The 21,612-nt window shown below is 38.9% G+C and overlaps 1 long non-coding RNA gene across 1 annotated transcript in view; it reads left to right on the top strand.

Moving 5' to 3' along the window:
* The first annotated feature begins 361 nt into the window (after positions 1–361).
* LOC144307557 (uncharacterized) overlaps positions 362–21,612 on the top strand; it is a 150,281-nt gene continuing 129,030 nt past the window's right edge. The window contains exon 1 of the long non-coding RNA XR_013374398.1: positions 362–904. This is a non-coding gene — a long non-coding RNA (uncharacterized LOC144307557). The remainder of the gene's footprint in view (positions 905–21,612) is intronic.

The raw sequence follows: 21,612 nt of genomic DNA on the forward strand, positions 1-21,612 counted from the left end.
TTTTTCAACAAATGAAACCAGAACTGTAGAAGATTATAGGTCAATGAGGAATTCATTAAATCTCATTGGAAATTAAAATAGACTGTATTTGTCATATTCTCCAGAGAAACAGAACCAACTGTGTATGTGTTTGTGTGTGTGTATGTCTGCATTCTTTTTCTTTTTTTTTTTTTTTTAAGGAACTGGCTAACTTGATTATGGAGGCTGAGAAGTCCGGCCCCTGGAGATCTGATGGTGTAACTTCCCATCTGATTCCCAAGGCAGGAGAAGATCCATGTCCCAGCTCAAAAACAGTCAGGCAGAGAGAGAGAATTCTTTTTGACTCAGCTTTTTATTTTCTTCAGGCCTTCAGTGGATTGGATAAAGCTTATCCACATTGGGGAAGGCACACTGTGTTGCTCAGTCTACGGATCTAAATGATAATCCCATCCAGAAACACTGCACACCTCCGCCCCCCCCAAACACACACAAATAAATAATGTTTAACTCAATATCTGGGCACTTGACAGTTAGTCGACAGTTACAATTAACCACCACGTAGACTTTTAAAATATTCTGAAGGTGGTAGAAAATTAAATCATTTGCATTTAAAATTAATTGGTACTACTTTCTTGTAGTTCACAGTGTGATATAAATCGTGGTAGGAAGAGAAAAGGTAGAAATTCAAATCTCTACAGCAGAATATGATAAATATGAAAAGGGAGGGAAGCCAGATACATACCTAATGCAGACTGCCAATTTTAATGATGGTGGCCAGGGCGAGCCAGATGGTGGACAACACGGACTTGTTCAGTTCTGCCTCCTACAGTGAAGGTGGGAGAATCTGTGTTGGGAAAACAGGAGAATTAAAGGATTACAGACAGCTGATGAGAGAAGCCTGGCTTTGCTCTGCAGAATGGAGTGAGTAAGTACTTTTTTGTAGCACAACTCCGCAAACAAAAGGGCACTGAAGGACCAGAGTGAATTATTACTCCTTATACAATATCTCAAATTTAATTCTACTCACAAGGACAGAGGAAGCCACATTGTAGCAGAGAGCGTTACTGTCTATCCCGCACCTCCTCTGCTCACCTCTGACCTCACCTCACTGTACAAGTGGGCCGTACCTTGCACACTCCCATGGCACACTATAGCTTAAGGGTACTATAAGCTTTTCTGTCTCAAGGCTTTCTCCTGCCTGCTGCTCTGTCCAATCAGGGTTTTCATGTACAAAAGAAAAACATCAACCGGTGGAGGATGGAGGTCTGTAGTGAAATGCTCCAGCCTCCTGTCCTTTGGTGGGGGAGGCCAATTTGACGGGGAATTCTATACAATTCCTCATAGGGTTCATAGAGGCTGAGCCTATTTGCTCAGAAGGAAAACCAGCTTTTCATTCTCAGTGTCATCGGACATCCCCCCTCTCTCCTTTATCCTTCCATGGATAATCTGTCAAATAAAGAACCCATTTCCAAACACTTGCCATGCACTCTGCTGTTAGGAAAACCCAAACTAAAATACACACTCAGTTTTATCCAGATAGCTCTACTGAATACGAAACCATTTTATATTCCCAGTTGGCCCAGAGGAAAGTGGGATGCTGTGGGGAATGGGGGACAGGTTCTGGAGTTGTTGTCAACTCCATTTTACTAATGAGGAAAAGTCTTTAGATAATCTGAGTGATTCTCCCAAAGTCACACAGCTAATAAGTGGCAAAGTCTTCTTTGATGTGCTAAATAGAACCTTGGCAACACACAAAAAAAGAATGAATCATTTCCCAAATGAGTTCTGTGTGCTTTAATTCCATGTATAATTTCAATTTAATGTGTCAGATCTTGCTGGCTTAAACCTTTCAGCTAAACCTCATTAATTTGGACTCAATATATGCTTTGTGATAACTTGTAAATGTAGGAATGAAATTTATTTTCTCTGTAAAAATATTATCTAATCTCAAATATACATTTTTAATGAGACCAAATCATTTCCTCAATCCCCACCTTAGGTTTTCTCCAGCCATTATCCTTTAATGTTCTATAGTATCCAATAAAAGGCAAAGAACATTAGGCACACTCAATTTTAGGATACTTTCTGGTTCTCACAATGACTTTTGGCATCATGAAATCAAGCTCTGCCGCACTTCAAGTTATATTTGGAGAAGGAAATATTCATGTACTTTTTCCATTTTTATTTAATAGGCACCTACCTATACAGGGCTAACTGTACACCAGTTCTATTCTAAATGTTTCACCAATAGTATTTCATTGAATTCTCGCAGTATTCCTCTGAGGTAATACTGTTAGCCTGATTTTACAGATGAGAAAACTGAGGTATAGGGAGATGAGTGATTTGATCAGTGTAACACAGCTGGGAAAGGGCTAAGCCTGGATTTGAACTTGGAAACTTGGCTCTGAAGTCAGAAGTTAGCGTTCTTATCTGCTAATAATGCCCTGAACAACTGGGAAAGTCATTAGGAATAAAGGCTGATTAGAAACGACAAATACCCACCATTTGCTTAGACGTGGATGGAACTGGAGGGTATTATGCTGAGTGAAGTAAGTCAGTCGGAGAAGGACAAACAGTGTATGGTCTCATTCATTTGGGGAATATAAATAATAGTGAAAGGGAATAAAGGGGAAAGGGGGAAAAATGAGTGGGAAATATCAGAAAGGGAGACAGAACATGGAAGACTCTTAACTCTGGGAAACGAACTAGGGGTGGTGGAAGGGGAGGAGGGCGGGGGGTGGGGGTGACTGGGTGATGGGCACTGAGGGGGGCACTTGACGGGATGAGCACTGGGTGTTATTCTGTATGTTGGCAAATTGAACACCAATAAAAAAATAAATTTAAAACAAAAGGAATAAAGACTGAAGATGAGGGTTGCAAAATATGCTTTTCAGGGTTGTCTTTCATTCCTAATTCTCCACGAATACTTAAGTAGTTAGGTCCCAGTTGCCTCTAAATGCTTTCATGAACCTTTTAAGTCTTTTTAAGCCCCTGTCACAGTCCTTTCAGGAGGAGACATTGTGACCGAGAAGGGCTTTTGTAAACAACAAAGAGAACCGATGAGAAATAAGAGGTTTTGGAGTACGTGCTCTTCATCTGAAAGTTCAATCACAAAGGAAGGGAAAGGCAGCAGATAATAATTGTAGAGAAGGCTTTTAGGCAGTGGGCTTGAGCGTTGACAAGTGGAAAGGGCCCAGAGCCAGCCGGGGCTGCACACAGACAGGCTCATCCGGTGCCCCTCCTACCCCCAAAAGAGCCATAGGGCCTCACTGACCAGAGGGCTACTTACAACCAGGCAGTTACCAGAACCAGGAAAATCCCATACGCCCCCATAACTCCTCACCTTTCCTCTTTAAGAACAGCCCCCACCCACTGCCTGGTGGCAGACAGTAAACTTTTCTGTCTCCTTTGTGCCTCTGGTGAATTTTCTGACCACCCGTGCCACCCTCTTCCACCTCATATCGCCCCACATTTGGGGGGCCCCATCCGATCGGAGAGACACCACAATGACTATTAGTCATTTGCCCATCCAAAGAATGCGTAAATATTAGGCCAATTCATAGTTTAGCCACATTCTCCACCAGACTCAGGACAGATCGAGAACAATCTTGCAATTGTTTCTAGTGCTGAACCAGACTAATTGTCCAACTGTGAAAGGGAATTATTTTCCAGACTAACTCCCCTTGCCCCAAAATGATTTTGAGGATTTTTATAACGTGTGTTGAGGAGGAAAAATTTTCCCTTCGAAGCTTCGAGGTTCTTTGGCTGGTCTAATTAAATTGACATAAAACAGATTAACAGGAGAAAAAAAAAAAACTTAATTCCAAACATAAGGAGCCTTGCAAACACAAGAATCCCAGGCAGTCAGACAGTTTAGGCTTATATACAATCCTGAGGTAAGGAGAAGGGGCCTACCTAGGGGTCTGGGCTTCAAAGGGGAGAAAGACAATTCACAGGAAGATAAGAAGAGCAGATGTTTGCTAAACCAGCATTTGCTATGCCACGCCAAGTCTTTCTGACAGAAAAAAGTTTTCTCTGGTAATAGCTCTCTTGCTGGTCAGGCTCTCCATCGAAATTCTTTCAGGCAGTTAGGGAGAGGGAAAAAGCTTTTCCAGAGTCGGCTGGGTCTTAATTGCTTTCAGCTCAAAACAATCCTTATGCCAAACTGACATATTGTGAGGTGGCATATTCTGCTCCCCTTCACATATAATCGTTCTTATTTGCACAAAATTCTTATCAAAGCACTTAGATTTTCTAAAACAAACTATCCAGCTATTTTATTGTTCTATCAACAGCTTTTCTATATATTCTTTTAAGAAAAAAAAAATTGCTTTCCCCCTTAGATATTCTTTCTCTAATTGTTTTCCTAAGCCTCAATGACACTTCTCCACATTTAGGCTAGATTAAAGAAATTTGATTGTAATTAAGGCCACTAGAATAGCATTTGTCCTCCTAGAACATTATTTTCCTTAATAAATGATTCTCTCAAGTTCTGAAAAAAGATTAACATACTGAACAGAAAGAACACTTAGCTTGTAAGGAAGTCATATTATTTACTTATTGGGATTTACTTGGAAGATACTACAAAGACTAAAATCCCCAAGATGGAACATTATTTAATGGTACAAAATAACACTTATTTTATTGATTTGACTTTGATTTGATTTTCTAACCCTGTGTTTTGTGGTTGCCTCATTTTCTTATTAGGGTTATAACATCATAATGTTGGAAGCTGTGACAAAAATAATAAATCCCGACTTTCTCATTTTACATCTAACAAAAAAGAAGCTCTTAGAGTTTAAGTTATTGTGTTTCCTTGCTTCCAATCCAGTACTCTGGGGCAGCCCGAGTGGCTTCAGCCCAGGGCCTGATCCTGGAGACCCGGGATCAAGTTCCACATCCGGCTCCCTGCATGGACCCCGCTCTCTCTCTGCCTGTGGCTCTGCCTCTCTCTCTCTCTGTGTCTCTCATGAATAAATAAGATCTTAAAAGAAAAAAAATCCAGTACTCTGTCCAATAAACATCTTCTCTCGTTGATCTTGATATGTTGTTTCTCTGCAAACATAAGCTCATTGGTTAAATGAAATGTGATGTTTTAAAAATATATGCTTAAGTAAAATATTCACAAATGTTAATTAATCATGATGGTGATAGAGTAAACGTCAGTAATGTACTTTTATATTTGACTTATTAAGAAAACACTGGTTGTTCAGTTTAGTTTACTAGATCTCAAGGAAGTTTTTTGGAAGTGTCTATTTTATAATTTGATATTGATTCTATATATACAACTCTCTTTTGAGTAGGATTTATACTTCTTTATTATAATCTTCTTTGTAGAATTTATTTAGATGTATGTGTACGCAGAGCACAAGTGAGGTTTTATAAGCAACCGCACGTTTGTTTATTCTGAAAGGTAGCATCAAGTCAACATATAATTAAAGCAAATTAGAGACAGAAAAAGTTCTGCAAAAGAAAGAAAAGGTGTTTCTAGTGAAAACCAAGATAACAGAAAGTGCTCATATGCATTCAGAAAAGACTTGCCATTCAAAAGGCAGAGAAGTCTGACATGAGTCAGATGGTCCAAGTTTAAGTGTTCATCAAGGCACAGGGAGAAGGTGCCCTCACCAGTGAGTGGATACAGAATCCCAAGTGGTCTGGCTTAAGATATATGTATTGGGGCACCTGGGTGGCTCAGTGGTTGAGCATCTGCCTTTGCTCAGGTCGTGATCCTGGAGTCCTGGGATTGAGCCCCACATCTGGCTCCCCACAGGGAGCCTGCTTCTCCCTTTGCCTATGTCTCTGCCTCTTTCTCTGTGTCTCTCATGAGTAAATAAATAAAATCTTAAAAAAAAAATGTGTGTGTATTAATCTATGAGTCTGATGTAATTAAATGTCTGTGTCAAGCCACTATCTTCTCTTGAACTTGATCCTGTCTGATCACAACTCTCTTTTCCATCTACAGAAAGGGAATGTGCTGATTTGACTGTGTGTGTGTGTGTGTGTGTGTGTTTTAAAGATTTTATTTTATTTTTTTTTAATTCATGAGAAACACACAGAGAGAGAGAGAGAGAGAGAGAGGCACAGGCAGAGGGAGAAGCAGGCTCCATGCAGGGAGCCCGATGTGGGACTCAATCCCAGGACTGCAGGATCACATCCTGGGCCAAAGGCAGGGGCTAAACCTCTGAGCCACTCAGGCGTCCTTGATTTGATTGTTTAGTGCCATTCTGTTTCACTAGATAATTTTTTTCTCTCTCATAATATGTTATCATTCTCTTGCGAGTGGACTTAGCAAATTTAGTTTTGTTAAAAAACAAAATTCAGCTGAGTACATTTAAATATCTAACTAGCTTTCTGCAATGATTCATGAATTGGGCAGCATCCCATCTAACAAATGTGACGGGGTCTTGAGGAGCTGTACAAAATGGAAGGGTTTTTTGGTGTTTTTTGTTTGTTTGTTTGTTTTTTAACAAAATGGAAGGTTTTTAAAGACAGAAAGGAGGTGGGATAAGGCAGTCATAAACCAAAGCAAGGATTATATTGGGCAAGATAACCTTCTTTGGGGGAGGGGCGGGGATCTATCTGCAGTTGACCTCCCTGTTGCTGATCAGGCTAGTCCTGATCCACAGGTTAAGTCACATTCCTGGGAGTGGCTAAAACTGCAATTAAGTCTTTTGTATGCTGTTGTGGGAGCTAGGGATTATTTTGGGCCTGTTGTTCCTTTTTTTTTTTTTTTTTAATAGTCTTCATGATTTTAAATGTATCTATAATGAATCTAAACATTTATATGCTGTAAAACCAAGAGGTATAGATCATATTGTGGTTAGTTCACCAAGTTGAAGACATTTCATGAGACATTTTGGAAACTGGCCATCTAGCTTTGTGCTTTGAGGATGGAATCTTTCCAACTATTTTGCTTTGAGGCTTCTGAAATAAATATTTATTCTATTTTTGTTGTTGTTGTTTTCCAGATCCACATAACTAATTCACAAGTACACCACCAGTATATTTATCACTATGATTTTGATGTAGTTTTTGGAATGTAGGTGAGGTTGGTGACGGCCGAGAAAGAATTCTTGAGACATCTTTGGTGCAAAATGGTGGTTTTATTAAGGCATGAGGTTAGGACCTGCAAGCAAGAAGAGTGGCTGCCCCAGGATTGTGAGGGGAGGCTGATTATATACTCGGGAGTTGGGGTTAAGGAAAAAGGGAGGTTTTCAAAAGAACTTTCATATGCTAAAGAGGATCTAAGAGATACTGGAGGCCTTGCCATTGTCAAGTTAAGGTTGTTTTTCCCTCTAGTAAAGCATTAACATTAAAATTACATTAACATTAAATTGGGAGTTTCCTTCTGGAAGTTAGGTTATTGATAAGAATGCTTTTTTCTTGTAAATCACTAAAACATTTAAAAACTGAAGGAGACTAAGATCTTACAAGACTCTAGATCTCTACGTTTGTTTTTCCTTCTCTTCGTTTTAGGGCAGCCGGGAGTGCCTGAGGAATGTCACACAGATCTCACCCTGGGAGTGGAAGGGGAGCGGTTTGTAGCATGACAGATTGTGCTCTGTCCTTAGCTTGCCTTCTGCTCCATCAGTTTTACGGCTGTAATTCTGTAAAATCATCCAAATTAATGTATGACACTAGGTTACTTTTAGTTGAAGCTTTGGACTGTTGTACTGTAGTAAAGCTTTTGCAAAATTCAAGATTTGAGATTTACTAGTATCTTGAAGGTTCTGCTTAACTGAGATGTTGTTGTCCTTGGAATGTAGATACAGGTTCTAAAAATGGATATAACTTTTTTGAGAGAGCACAACTCATTTCCTAAACATCTTAGAGAGGTCAGACGGAATTAATACATTCATAAGAATGAATATATTTTTTCCAGACTCCCAGAGTATTTATAATAAAATCTAATGACTAATTAGGGGCTTGTGTAAAACTTTACTTATAAAATTAAATTATACTTCCTAAGTAATGGAAATTTGTGCATGTTTTACTTTGCCATTGCGATATTGTCACTTATAAGAAATACATATTTGGTCTTTGTCCAGTTTGGTTCCTGGCTCACAGCTCTCAAAACCCTGGAATCTCCTGAACAGTAAGAGCAATGGGAATATCTTTTGTCATTATATTTGGTCTCTTGTCCTCATTTCCTGAATCACTGCAGAGTCATAAAGGTGAAATTGATGTCTTAGTATTGGCAACAAACCCCTTTCCACCACAAGTGGGTTTATGTTAATTGGGTGACTGTGATGGGGGCTGGTTGCCAAAAGAACCCACCAAGAATTGAAGGTTAGAATTTTCAGTCTCACCCCCAGACCTCAGGTGAGGGGAGATGGACTGGATGTTGAATCAACCACCAATGGCCAATCATTTAATCGATTGTGCCACTTTAATGCAGCCTCCATAAAAACTCCAAAGGGTAGGGCTTGGAGAGCTTCTGGGTTGGTGGACACATGGAGGTTTGTGGATCATGGCGCACCTGGAGATGGCTTGGAAGCTCCTCAGTCTTTTCCCCTACCTCGCCTTATGCCATCACTTCCATCTGGCTGTTCCTGAGTTCTATCCTTTTATAATAATCTGGTGATCTAGTTAATAAAATGCTTATCTGAGTTCTATAAACCACTGTAGCAAATTAATCAAAGCAAGGAGCGAGTTTTGGGTACCTCTGACTTAAAACCAGTTTGTCAGAGGTACAAGTAACAATTTGAACTTGTAAGTTGCATCTGAAGGGGCCCTGGGGGTTGGGGTTTGGAGAACTGAACCCTTAAACTGTAGAATCTGATACTATCTCCTGGTACCTTGTATCAGAAGTAAATTTAAATAGTCCTAGGTGTCTAGGGGCTACTGTATTAGCACAGGTCTATAGTAGTAGAGAGAGCTTACAGTTTTTTCTTATAAATGCACTGATTAATTTTAAGGTAAAAATATGAGCAAATTAGAACTAACACATTTGTAAACAACTGAGTGAAATCCTGTCAAACCTTATGCTTTTTAAATTGATTGAAACTATCTTAGAGTTGAATATTGTAAATACCTTACTTTTTTGTTCTTTTATTTTGAAAAGCTAATATTGAAAGGAAGGAAAAATTCTTTTCTACCTTTCAAGTTCTCCCAGATGGACCAAGAATTAAATTTACATAAAACATTAACAGGAGAAAAAAATAATGTTTTACTACAAGTGCACAGAGGCCCAATTATGAAACGGAGACCTGAAGAAATGACCAAGGGAGAGTTTTTATACTTTTTTAAACAAAGACGTAATCTGTGAGAGACCACCAGGACAAAGATACTTAACTTTGGGAACTTCATTTAGTAAGGAATTCTAAACAGAATCTGGCTAATGAGTTAGTAGATTAGAAAAATAACAAGGTGTTTCTACAGCTTTCATGTTCCTCTCTCTGGTGAGAAGGATGTCTTCTTAGTATAGGGAGGGTACCTTTCCCAAGGGAGATTTATTTCCTGCTTTCAGGGGAACAGAGAAGGGTCTGAGTGTCCTTGTACAGACTCTCTTAAGTAATTTATTTAAAGTAATATGCCAAAGGGGCTCGTCTTGGGGCAGCCTGCCTACCCTTGGCCCTTACAATTATTAATAGTTATATTAAGTGAAAGGGATTCCAGATGTCCAACATAACTTAATAAGGAACAATCTCTCTATTATACTATATATATGGTATAATTATGATGATTATTTATTTATCATTTTAAGTAAGCTCTACATCCAATATGGGGCTCTAATTCATGACCCCAGATTTAGTCACATGCTTTACCAACTCAACTAAGCCAGCCATGTGTCCCAATTCTGATGATTTTAAAGAATTGTTGGGGTTCCTGGGTGGCTCAGTTGGTTAAGCATCTGTCTTTGGCATGAGTCATGATCCTAGAGTCCTGGGATCGAGTCCCACATTGGGCTCCCTGCTCAATGAGGAGTCTACTTCTCCCTCTCCCTCTGTCTCCCACCCTCATTCATGCTTTCTCCTTCAAGTGAACACATCTTAAAACAAGACAAAACAAAACAATCTTGCCTTCTGCATGTTAAACAACAATGTGTGCATTTATAGAGGGTAAATCCCAGCCATTTTCTCAAGTGTTTTGTTTCCACAGGTTTGCACAGGTAAGGAGGTATGGGGACATAGGGTATTTTCCCTTTTTTTTGGTAGCTGTGTCTGGTTGTAAGTAGCCCATTGGTTATTTAGGGCCTATGGCTATTCTGAAGTGGGTCACCCGATGGGCCTGTCTGAATGCAGCCAGGGGGTCTCTGTGGGCCATTTCCCCATTCCATTTCTCAAGCTTATTTGCCTAAAAGCAGCCTCTATGCTTAGGAGGAAGGTGGAAAAAATAGTAAGAATATTGCATTATCTGGTCCCAGAGAAAGAGTTTTTATGATAAACTCCAATACCTAAAGGTGTTATATTCAGAAATCCATAGTAAAAGTGTCCTCCTACAAACCATTTATGGTAGGTTTCAACAGAATGAAAAGGGAAAAAAGCAGCCCATCTAATGCATACCAGTCACTGGAAAGTGTCTTGAAACCAAATAATTCTATCTGAGTCAGAAACAAACCTTCACATTATGCATTTTTGCCTGTCAAGATGAATTAGTGTTCTGGTCATAGCTAATAACGTGATGAGGCTTTATCACTTTTTTATTCTTTTGTTTATTTAACAATTATTTATTGATCACATACTAAGCACTGGGCACTGTGCCAGATGCTAGATATAGAAAATTAAAAAGGGAACAGATGCCTTACTTTCACAGACGTTAAAGTTGAGTTGCAGAGGGAGGAGGAGTCATTAAGGAAATAAATACAAATCTATAAAATAAAACAGTTACAAATTGTGATAAGTACTTTGAAAGAATATACAAATATTCAATGAGAGAGAATATCAGTGAGAAAATAGTCCTATTTGGGGGTTCAGAAAAATGCCATTTTGAGGAAGTGTCAATGAGGCTCAGATCTGAAAGATGAGAAAGGGTTGATCAGGGGAAGATTGAAAGGTATGGAGCAGTCCAAAAAGGAAAACAAACAAACAAACAAACAAAAAAACAAACCAGCAATTTGATAATAGGAGCAATTCATTGGTATTACCCAGACATATTTTGCATTTTAGGTCATTAAAATTGTTTTAAATAATGCAAATCAAGAGTTTTTCCAAGAGATGTCAAATTTGATTATTAAACCATCCCACTAATTTTCTGAAGTATTCTTCATAAAATCTTTCAAGATTCAGCCTTTCTTATTCAAATGGATTCTTTGTATCATTTGTTCAGTTTTGAGTTATGAGCATTTAATATTGAAATCATCTAATTATATCCATGTCATTAGATTGGAATGTTTTCCTAGCTAGGAGTTCAAAAGATTTAACATAATTTTATAGTGTTAAATGATCATTTATTTAAAGGGATTTATAGCAGAGGTCCATCTCCTAGAACCTAATTCTATCAGGTTAACCAGAAAAAAAGCAAATGGGCCCACTAGGCTGGAAAGCAAATGGGCATGCTAGCTGCTCTTTGGAGAGCATCTTTGTTTTCTCAGTTTTCCTTAGCTGAAATCACCGTAAAAGTATTTTTTCTAGTTTCAGGAGATTAAAGCAAAGTCCACCATTTGATGTCGGGTGGAATAGGTGGCACCTTTGCCTTGCACAGCACTTTGTTAACCAGTTTTCTTCAAGTGGCAATTTCTTTTGTTTCTAGATGGCAGATTTGTAGCAGAGTGGCATCCAGAAATCATTGTAATTGTGGCAGTATTTCATGCAATTGTTGGAGTATTCTCTGTTCAAGGATTTCAAAACACTTCTCTAATGGTAAATTACCTTCACAATATTCCTTTCTGTAAACTGCAAAAAAATTGAAGCATAGGAAGCAACAGTTTACCAAGGTCTGGTGCTGATTTTCTTAGTCAACATATTTGTTGGAGATCTACTAAATGCTGATCCCTTTGCTGGGTGCAGTGAATGAGTTTTGAAGGGAATGAAAGACAAGTTTCCTGAAGTCTGTTGTTTGATTTAATGAGCGAAAAAAAGAACTAAAGAAAATTATTCATATGTAGAATGCATTTATAAAGCCAATTATAGATGTTCCCAATAAGCGCCTAAGTGTTTAGACTGGTAAAAAGGCTAGATAAAGAGGTTGCATCGTGTAATTAGGATCGTTGACCTTGGAAAGGTTTTTAATGAGTGAGGCAGAGTTTGACATTGCAAAGTGTGGATGACATTCTGGGCAGATTCAATGGTATATTTAATGATATAAAGGCCAGAGAGAGCACAATTTATGTGAGGGTTGCATCGTGGCTTGCCAGATATAGCCAAGGGCTGGATAGTCCAAAATCAAGTAGAATTAAAGGCTCTTTGGTTAAGGGAAGGGTTTCTGGCAATAGATACAGCTAAAATAATTTTAAGGGAAATGATCAAAAGGACACCACAGTAAAGTCCTTACTACATCATGTGGCAAAACTTGGATGATAGAGGGAGACATAGAAATACAGAGGAAAAGACCTCTGTTAATTCTTTGGTGACAGTTTTGTGCATTGGGTTCCAGTGGGAATGAAGAATCAAATCTTGAGAGAACAATCTTAGAATCAGTCATAAAAGACAACTTGTTGATTATTTAGTTCACTCTCACTCTTCATCAAATTGTAACTGTGCAAATGAAATACACACATGTTGTATTAATTAGGAGATATTTCTAACAACATGTTAATATATAGGTTTAGCAGATTGAGATTTTATAGAACTATGTAGAGTTTTCAGAAATTTTACTGTGACATAATTCCCTTTACCTGCGTTCAGTTCACCGAGTCTCTCTCTTGCCTCATTTATGGAGCATTTGACTGACTTGAAAGCATTTTTTCAAGCACAAATCCTTAGAATTCCAACAAAAACAGGAATTTCCATGACAAATTATACTTAACCATTACTATAGTATGATCTTACTAACTAAATTGTTCACACATTTTTTAACTCAAGCAATTCTCATAACATATCCAGTATTCTATAGTATTATTCCATTTGTACAAACCTTAATAAAAATCAAAAGCACCTTCTAATCAAAAATATGTATAAGAAAGTAATAAAACAGAGAACCTACTATAATAAAAAGGAAAATTAAAAAAAAATTATTTGAGAGGCAGAGGAAGAGAGAGAAGTTGACTCCCCACTGAGCAGAAAGCCCTATTCTGGGATCACAAGACCATGACCTGAGCAAAGGCAGACGCTTAACCTCCCGAGCCACCCCGGTGCACCCAATAAAGGAAAATCTAATTATACTGTGATAATAATCCCTAAAGGTAGTCCACAATAAACCACACCTTCTAGTATACATGTGCTTTTGTCTTCCCCATTCCCGGAATTGGTACTGAATCAGCAAATTGCTTTGAACCAATAAAGTGCAGTGGAATTGATACAGCCTAAGTTGTGAGGCTAAGTCAGAAAACACCTTGTGGCTGCCCATGTTTCTGTGGGATATTTGCTCTAGCTGAAGCCAGCAGTCCTGTAAGAAGTTCCACCATACTGAGAGGAAGCCATGTGGAGAGGCTGCAAGGGGCAGGGGCTTGGTGGCTGGAAGTAAGAGAGGGGAAAGAGCTGTATTTGCCTTGCCCAAAGTTGGTCTAGCCATCCCAGCTCAGCTGCCAGATGTGTCAAGCCATCTTTGATATCCAGCCATATGGTACCTTCTGAGTGCTCCAGCCCAGCCTTTTGACTGCAAGTGCATGTACAATCCTAAATTAACTCACAGAGTATTGAAAAATAATATTTAAGCCACTAAGTATTTGGGTGCTTTGTTTTGCAGGAAGAAGTACTTAGAACATACACCAAACCTAAGAGTAAACTTAGTTATAAATTTCAAATTTGTGTTGGTGTTTCTGACAAAGCAAACAGAATCATAATCAATTCTATACTTATTAGAAATAATGAATCACCAAGAAGCCTAGGTGGCTCAGCGGTTGGGCCTTTGCCTTTGGCTCAGGCCGTGATCCCGGATTCTTGGGATTGAGTCCCACATCGGGCTCCTTGCATGGAGCCTGCTTCTCCCTCTGCCTGTGTCTCTGCCTCTCTCTCTTTCTCTCTCTCTCTCTCTCTCTGCGTCTCTCATGAATAAATGGATGAAATTAAAAAAAAAATAATGAATCACCAAATTCTTCATTATTAGAAAAAAGTTCAGCATTGTTAGAAAGAAACAATATTCTAATTCCTGCTGGTCTTTCCTACCATGATGCATTTTGGCATATTAGCAATAACCTTCCGTAGTAGATAAAAGTAAAACTACAGGCTCTGGATTCTGTTAAAAACTTCCCTGGGAACAACATGCATTTTTTGTTTAATAATTCTAGCAACAGATAGCAATAATATCGAAGCATGTTATTATCAGTGAATGATCATTTCTCTTCATATATGCAGTTGAAAAATAGTGCTTATTTAGATAAAGTTCTCAAAGTTTTACCTTTCATCAAGCTTTCAATGGAAGCTGAATACAGAATTTGAGATTGTACTTCCTGATAGGGACTTGCTTTTTGAAGATTTTTATGCCAGATGTACAGTGGACATTCCATGATGAAAATTGAGACCCCCAGATAACATTACCTACATGAAACACTCCTTGATTTCTCCATGGGAGTGGGCCACATACACTCAAAGGTAAAGACAGTAACTCCGTTCAGTAACAGAAACATGTGTCCAGTAGGTCAAATAAATTGACCTAGATCATATAATTAATATGTGGTAGAGTTGTACTTATCTCAAAGTTCTGACTCTAGGGTCAGACTCTCTTCTTTATCGTCGCAGCAACATTGATAAAGATATAAGATATTTATATAAAAAAGATCTATACCCGGAATAAGTTCACAAGCATATAATCATATGCATGTGATTTACATACGTGTGTATAGTATTAATAACAATTTGCCATTTCTCTTTTGTTTAAAATGTTAGTTATTGGCTTCCAGCAAGTTTCAAGTTCTTAAAATTCCTAAGTCCCTTTGAACCCATTTTACTCTATGGCATTTTGGGGGAGAAAATAATCAGAAAGGTGCACAGATTGTTCTGTAAAGCAGTTCCTTACTATGTAACCTATAACATAGATTTTTTTTTAATTTATTTATGATAGTCACACAGAGAGAGAGAGAGAGAGGCAGAGACACAGGCAGAGGGAGAAGCAGGCTCCATGCACCGGGAGCCCGACATGGGATTCGATCCCGGGTCTCCAGGATCGCGCCCTGGGCCAAAGGCAGGCGCCAAACCGCTGTGCCACCCAGGGATCCCTATAACATAGATTTTTGTTGAAATATTGGAACTATTCTCTGTTTCTATGAGTTTGACTTTTTTTTTTTTTTTTTTAAGATTTTGCATGTAAGGGAGATTCATGTATTTGCTGTTCTGTGTCTGGCTTATTTCACTTAGCATGATGCCCTCTAGATTCATCCATGTTGTAATGAATGGTAAGGTCTCTCTCTTTATAAAGGCTTAATACTACTTGTGTGTATGTGTGTGTGTGTATCACATTTTTAAAATTCATTTATCTGTTGACAGACACTAAGGTTGTTTCCATATTCTGTCTACTGTGAATAATGCCGTAATGAACATGGGGTGCAGATAGCATTTCAGGATAGTGACTTCATTTCCTTTGAATATGTACCCAGAGCTGAGGTTGCTGAATCATATGGTACAACCATTTTTAATTTTTTGAGCAAACCTCATACTGTTTTCCATGACTGTACCAATTTATTGTACCACCGGTAGTGCACAAGGATTCCCTTTTCTGCATAGCCTGGTCAATACTTATTTTTGACTTTTTTTTTTTTTTTTTAAGATTTCATTCATTTATTCATGAGAGACACAGAGAGAAAGGCAGAGACACAGGAAGAGGGAGAAGCAGGCTCCCTGCATCCCGGACCCTGAGATCATGCTCTGAGCCTAAGGCAGATGCTCAACTGCTGAGCCACTCAGGCTTCCCGATAATCTTGTGCTTTTGATTTGCATTTTTATAATGATCAGTGATGTCAAGTATTATTTCGTATATCTGTTGGACATTTATAGGTCTTTGGGAAAATGTCTGTTTAAGTCATTTGCCCATTTTTAATCAAATTGTTTTGTTGCTACTGAGTTTCATGAGTTCCCTCTGCATTTTGGATATTAACCCCTCATCTATATATAGTTTGCCAATTTTTCCTTCCATTCCGTAGACTGCCTATTCATTTTGTTGATGATTTTCTTTGCTCTGTAGCTTTAGTTTGATGTCATCCAACTTGTTTGTTTTTACTTTTGCTGCTTTTGCTTTTGGTGTTAGATTAAAAAAAATCAGATTAAAAAAATCATCGTTAAGACCATGTCAAGGAGTTTACCACCTGTATCTTCTTCTAGAAATGTTATTGTGTCAGGTCTAACGTTCCAAGTCTTTAATCCATTTTGAGTTGGTTTTTGTCCAATTTCACTCTTTTGCATTTGGCTGGCAGCTTTCCCAACACCATTTACTGAAGAGACCCTCCTTTCCCCCTTTTCAGCATGTCTGATATTTGAATATAGTTGCAACTGAATTCGTGGTGCAGATCGGCCTTTTTAAAAACAACCACCACCACAAAGGACAAACATCTCAATCAGGGTTATTGGTTGAGAATAATGGAAACTAATTGGTTAAATTAAGACCACAAGAATTTACTGGAGGAATACCTAGAAGTTGACAGAGTTGACTTGAAAGCTGGTAATCCTGGTGGGGGACACTTCTTTAAATGATCCACAGTTAATATCTTTCTGTGGAGAGATGTATTTGGAGAAAACAAGTAAGATGTGTTTCCTGATGAGACGTCTCTCCGCCTCTAGCCTCCATTGTCTGCAGATTGTCCAGATGATCCCCATCCCCACAGCTTTCCTTGCTTTTTTTATTGCTTTCCATAGTAGAGCTACTCACTAAGGTTACTACAAAAACTATTCGGTTCTCAAAGTCGAAAAAAACTTTTTATCAGGCTACTACTATTGGGCACATGCATATGCTCTGGTCATCAGTCTCCTAATCCCCATGATTCTACCCTTCCACTCCTTCCTCTCCCCCCTTTCCACAGCCAATCTCAATCTCAGCCATCTTTTCCTGCTAACAGAAACTTGTGCTTCAGGCAGACTGGGGTGAATTTAGATTATTATAACACCAAATGACAATTTTATTCCCCTTGCAACTGATGATTCTAGTAAAGAGCATGTGGTGTAACACAAAGATCACTGTCTTCTGGCCTGTATGATATGTGAGTCCCTGGTGTCTGGAGCTGCTACAGCCCTATTGAGGCCACAGGAAGTTGCCAACGCGCTGAGGATATAAGGACAGAAAATTGGAAAGAACATGTCTTTGATGATGTCAATTCTTTTTTTTTTTTTTTTTAAGATTTTATTTATTCATGAAAGACATAGAGAGAGAGGCAGAGACAGGCAGAGGGAGAAGCAGGCTCCCCGCTGAGCAGGGAGCCCCATGCGGGACTCATCCTAAGACCCTGGGATCACGACCTGAGCTGAAAGCAGATGCTCAACACTGAGCCACCCAGGTGCCTTGATATTGTTAATTCTTAACGGTATTTGAGTAGTAGATCATCTGCAATTCTGCTTCACATAATTATACAGTCCCTAAATTTCTAACATATGTATGATTCCCTTTGTATCATGGCTAATTTTACTTTGTCAGTGCAATGTGTCTATCATGTTTTTTTCCTAACATGTCCTCATCCCTCTCTATTGATTTAGTTTTAGTGGTAGATATGGGACCAAAGTTAAGTCAATAAGCATCATTTCTGGCATTTGCAATACTGAATATTGAGAAAGAAAATTGGTTCTTCATTGACCATGGATGTAAAATGTTGAAAATGTTGACTACCATGTTCTCTACCCTATGATGGAAGGTGGACTGAATTTTTTTGTTTTAGAGAGGGAGAGATAGAGGGAGAGAAAATCTTAGGCTCCATGTCCAGTGTGGAGCCTGATGGAGGGCTCGATCCCACAACCCTGAGATCATAGCTTGAGCCGCTATGATCCAGAGTGAGCTGCTTAACCCCCTAAGCCACCCAGGTACCCCAAAGCTGAGCTGATTTTAGAAAGAATAAAGTTGAAGGAGAATTAGAGGGAGGAGGAATATATGGAGGAAAACAGATATAAAGGAACAAAACTATGAGACAGCGTCCTATTGGCCTTTGATTCTCTGATCCCAAGTGTTCCTGGAGTCCAAATGACACACTGTACTTCCCTTAGCATAGTTATTCAACCCTTTCTTCTATTAGAGAATAGCCTGGACTCTTCCCATTGATTTCCTATATTCTACAGAGGCTCCGGGGATCCACAAAGCTTCTCAAATGCCTCTGAAAAAAGTCACTGAAGTAGCTGAGAGGGATCTTTTCTTCATGAGGCAGTTGAAGTCTCAGAAAAAGTTTGTCTTCTCTTTTTACTATCCTCAGCTGAAGGGAACTTAATTTCTTTTGTATTAAGTATAAGTCTTTTTTTTTTTAAGTATTTATTTGTTTATTCATGAAAGACAGAGAGAGAGGTACAGAGACACAGGCAGAGGGAGAAGAGAAGCAGGCTCCATGCAGGGAGCCTGATGTGGGACTTGGTCCTGGGTCTCCAGGATCATGCCCTGGTCCAAAGGCGGCTGTAAACCACAGAGCCACCTGGGCTGCCCAGTAAAGTCCTTCAAAAACCAAAGTTTATCTCAGAATATTAGAATTGATGCAAAGTAAAACAACATATCAACAAAAAGTATTTTGGAACAGTTCTCTTCAATTTAGGCTGTAGCAAAACCACCCAGGACAATGGGCTTAGAAAACTTTGGCTGCAATTTGAAATTAGTGGTGTGTGTGTGTGTGTGTGTGTGTGTGTGTGTGTGTGTGTGTGGTGTGACAATAAGGAGGAGAGGGAGAGTTTGGGATGGTAGCAGAGGGCACTAGGCAATAGGAAGAGGGAGTTCTGGTTTATTATTATTATTTATTTATTTAGGAAGATTCCATTTACTTATTTGAGAGCAAGAGAGTAGGAGCAGGGGCAGAAGGAGAGGGAGAAGCAGACTGCCCCCTGAGCAGGGAGCCCCACACAGGGTTTGATCCCAGGACCCTGGCATCCTGACCTGAGCTGAAGGCAGATGCTTAACGACTGAGCTACCCAGGGATCCCGGGAGCCCTGGTTTAATATGACAAATTATTATGCTTTCATACTTGAAGGAAACTGGACATCACTATTTACACAGTGAATAAAGGAGGCTTTTTATTTTTATTTATGTTTTAATTTTTTTAAAGGAAACTTTTAAAAATCCACGCTCTGCTATGTGAATTTTTTAAGGGAGGAGTTAGGACTATTTTGAGCTTTTCTGTCTCAACAGCTCCTTGCCAGAAACAGCTAAAGCAGGAAGGCATTTCCTAGGGATAAATCCCTCCCATTAGATCTGTTTGGATTTGTCACTGCTTTTTATTACAGCCAACCCACCACCCCCTGCCCCCAAGGTTATGGCAAAGGGCTGAATACACATAACAAACCTAGTGACCCTGCAGGAGTTTCTAGCTCTTTCACAACTCTTCATTGCCTATCAACACATCATCTCTCCCCACATCCCCCCAGTCTGGTGTTAGCAACCCACCTTGATTGCATCACTGCACTCTGTATGTCTCAGGTTGGATGGCACAGGATTGGAGACAGGGATCGTGTGAGGCACGACTTCTGTAGGTGTAGATGACAGTGACTTGCAGGTGGCAGTAGGAGAGAAATGACAATGGTGTTTCTAATTTACAATTATAAACCTGATTCTTCTGAGATCTGAACTGCTGGCACTGACATTGAGACAGATTATAGTTATTTCTTCCAAATTACATGATACTTTACAAAATACCCTTTGGTACAGTTTGTTTTATTGACTTGATAATGTTTTCAAACTGAATAAAATTAAAATAGAAGATTTTCACAATTACGGGTCTTACTTAAACTAATATTATTGTGTGTTTTGGATCTCAGAAATAATCCTTTTGGAGTGAACTCACGATGATCTTCTGAGAGATGATACAGTGAAAAATATTTCCTGCTAGTGTATATTGAATTGCCATTGACTAAATTAAGCTCTATATAGATAAAAACATAATCTTTATTTACTCTGATCCTGGGAGAGCAGGAAGTGGTAAGTTTTTCAGCTCAAATATTTAATGAATTAAATTGTTACTGCTTGCAGAAGGTGTGAACTGGCAACCAAGTGATAAAGTTAACCCACTGTCTTGCTTTGCCTGAAGAAGCTATCCTTACCGAAAAAATTTCAAGCAGGGGGGAACCTGGGTTGAGATTTTTAAATTTCTCCTGAGTCAAATTTCTATCAAAATACTTCCTTTATTATTTAATTAAACAGCTATCCAGAATATCAGGTCTATCAATAATTAGATTTTATTTTTTAAATTTTTTTAAAAGGACTTATTTATTTTAGAGAGAACACAAGTGAGGGGAGCGATAGAAGGAGGGAGAGAGAGAGAGAGAGAATTTCAAGAAGACACCTTGCTGAACACAGAGCCCTACATGGGGCTAGATCTCAAGACCTGAGCCGAAATCAAGTGTGATTCTTACTGAGCCCTCATTCCCTTCAATAGTTAGATTTGTATACAAACACTAAAGCCTCATAAATTGCACATATTATTCTTTTAACAAATATTATTGAGGACCTCTGATAGTCCTCACAGTGTTCTGGATGCTGAGGAACAGTAATAAACCCTCTTTGTGTGGAGGTAACATTCTAGCAGAGCTCTAAAACAAATGATTGAAATGAGCTATTTCATGGAAATTGTTCTGGTGTCCTGGATTTCCCCCATAAAGTCACAAACCTGACCAGTATAAATAATTCTCTCTGTTATGAAAGGCATTGCTATGCCACTTATTTAGGACTCATCAAATATATTATTTAGGATATTTATAGCTGCTATAGCAGAAGATTTTCAATGGCTTAACACAATAAAAGTTTGTGATAATTTTAGCAGTCTAGTGCATTTGTTTCTGGTCGATGGATAGTGTCCTTCATGTTGGGATCCAGAGCATCAGGCTCTTTCCATCTTGCTCATCTTGTTCCATCACTAGAATCACATCGCTGGAAATTGTGCTGCCTGGTTGGGAGAGCAGTAGTAGGAGAGAGAAAATGTTTTCAGACTATTGTCCACCAAGTTTAGTCCATGCACTGTATTCATTACTATGACAATAAATCGCTGAGATAAATTGACAATTTTGCAAATAAAGGTAGTCCAGAGTTTTGTTGAGAGAGGCATGAGGACTGGGGAAATGCACCCAGGTAGTGCAACTAACAAATGTACTAGCCCTTGGGTCAAAATAAGCTTGGTGTGAAGGGAGGTGTAGTAGGAAGGAACCCATTCCAGGAACAGAAAAGATGTTTGTGAGGCTGGAACTTGGACAGGAATGGTGGCGAGTGGGGGATACTTTCAATCAGATGCATTGGTAGGGCCACATCTTGCAGGACCTCAGAGGGCAAGATAAGAGATTTTATTCCATGTGCAACTAGAAGCCACTAGAGAGTGGAAAGAGGGTAATGACTTGATCTAGTTTATATTTTTAAAACATGCTTCTGGCTGTTGTGTGGAGAATAAATTATAGGAGGCATGAATAGAAAAATGGTGACCCAGTAGAGACAGTCACCAGG

This window comes from Canis aureus, chromosome X, assembly GCF_053574225.1.
Source record: "Canis aureus isolate CA01 chromosome X, VMU_Caureus_v.1.0, whole genome shotgun sequence".
In the NCBI taxonomy this organism is placed as follows: Eukaryota; Metazoa; Chordata; class Mammalia; order Carnivora; family Canidae; genus Canis; species Canis aureus.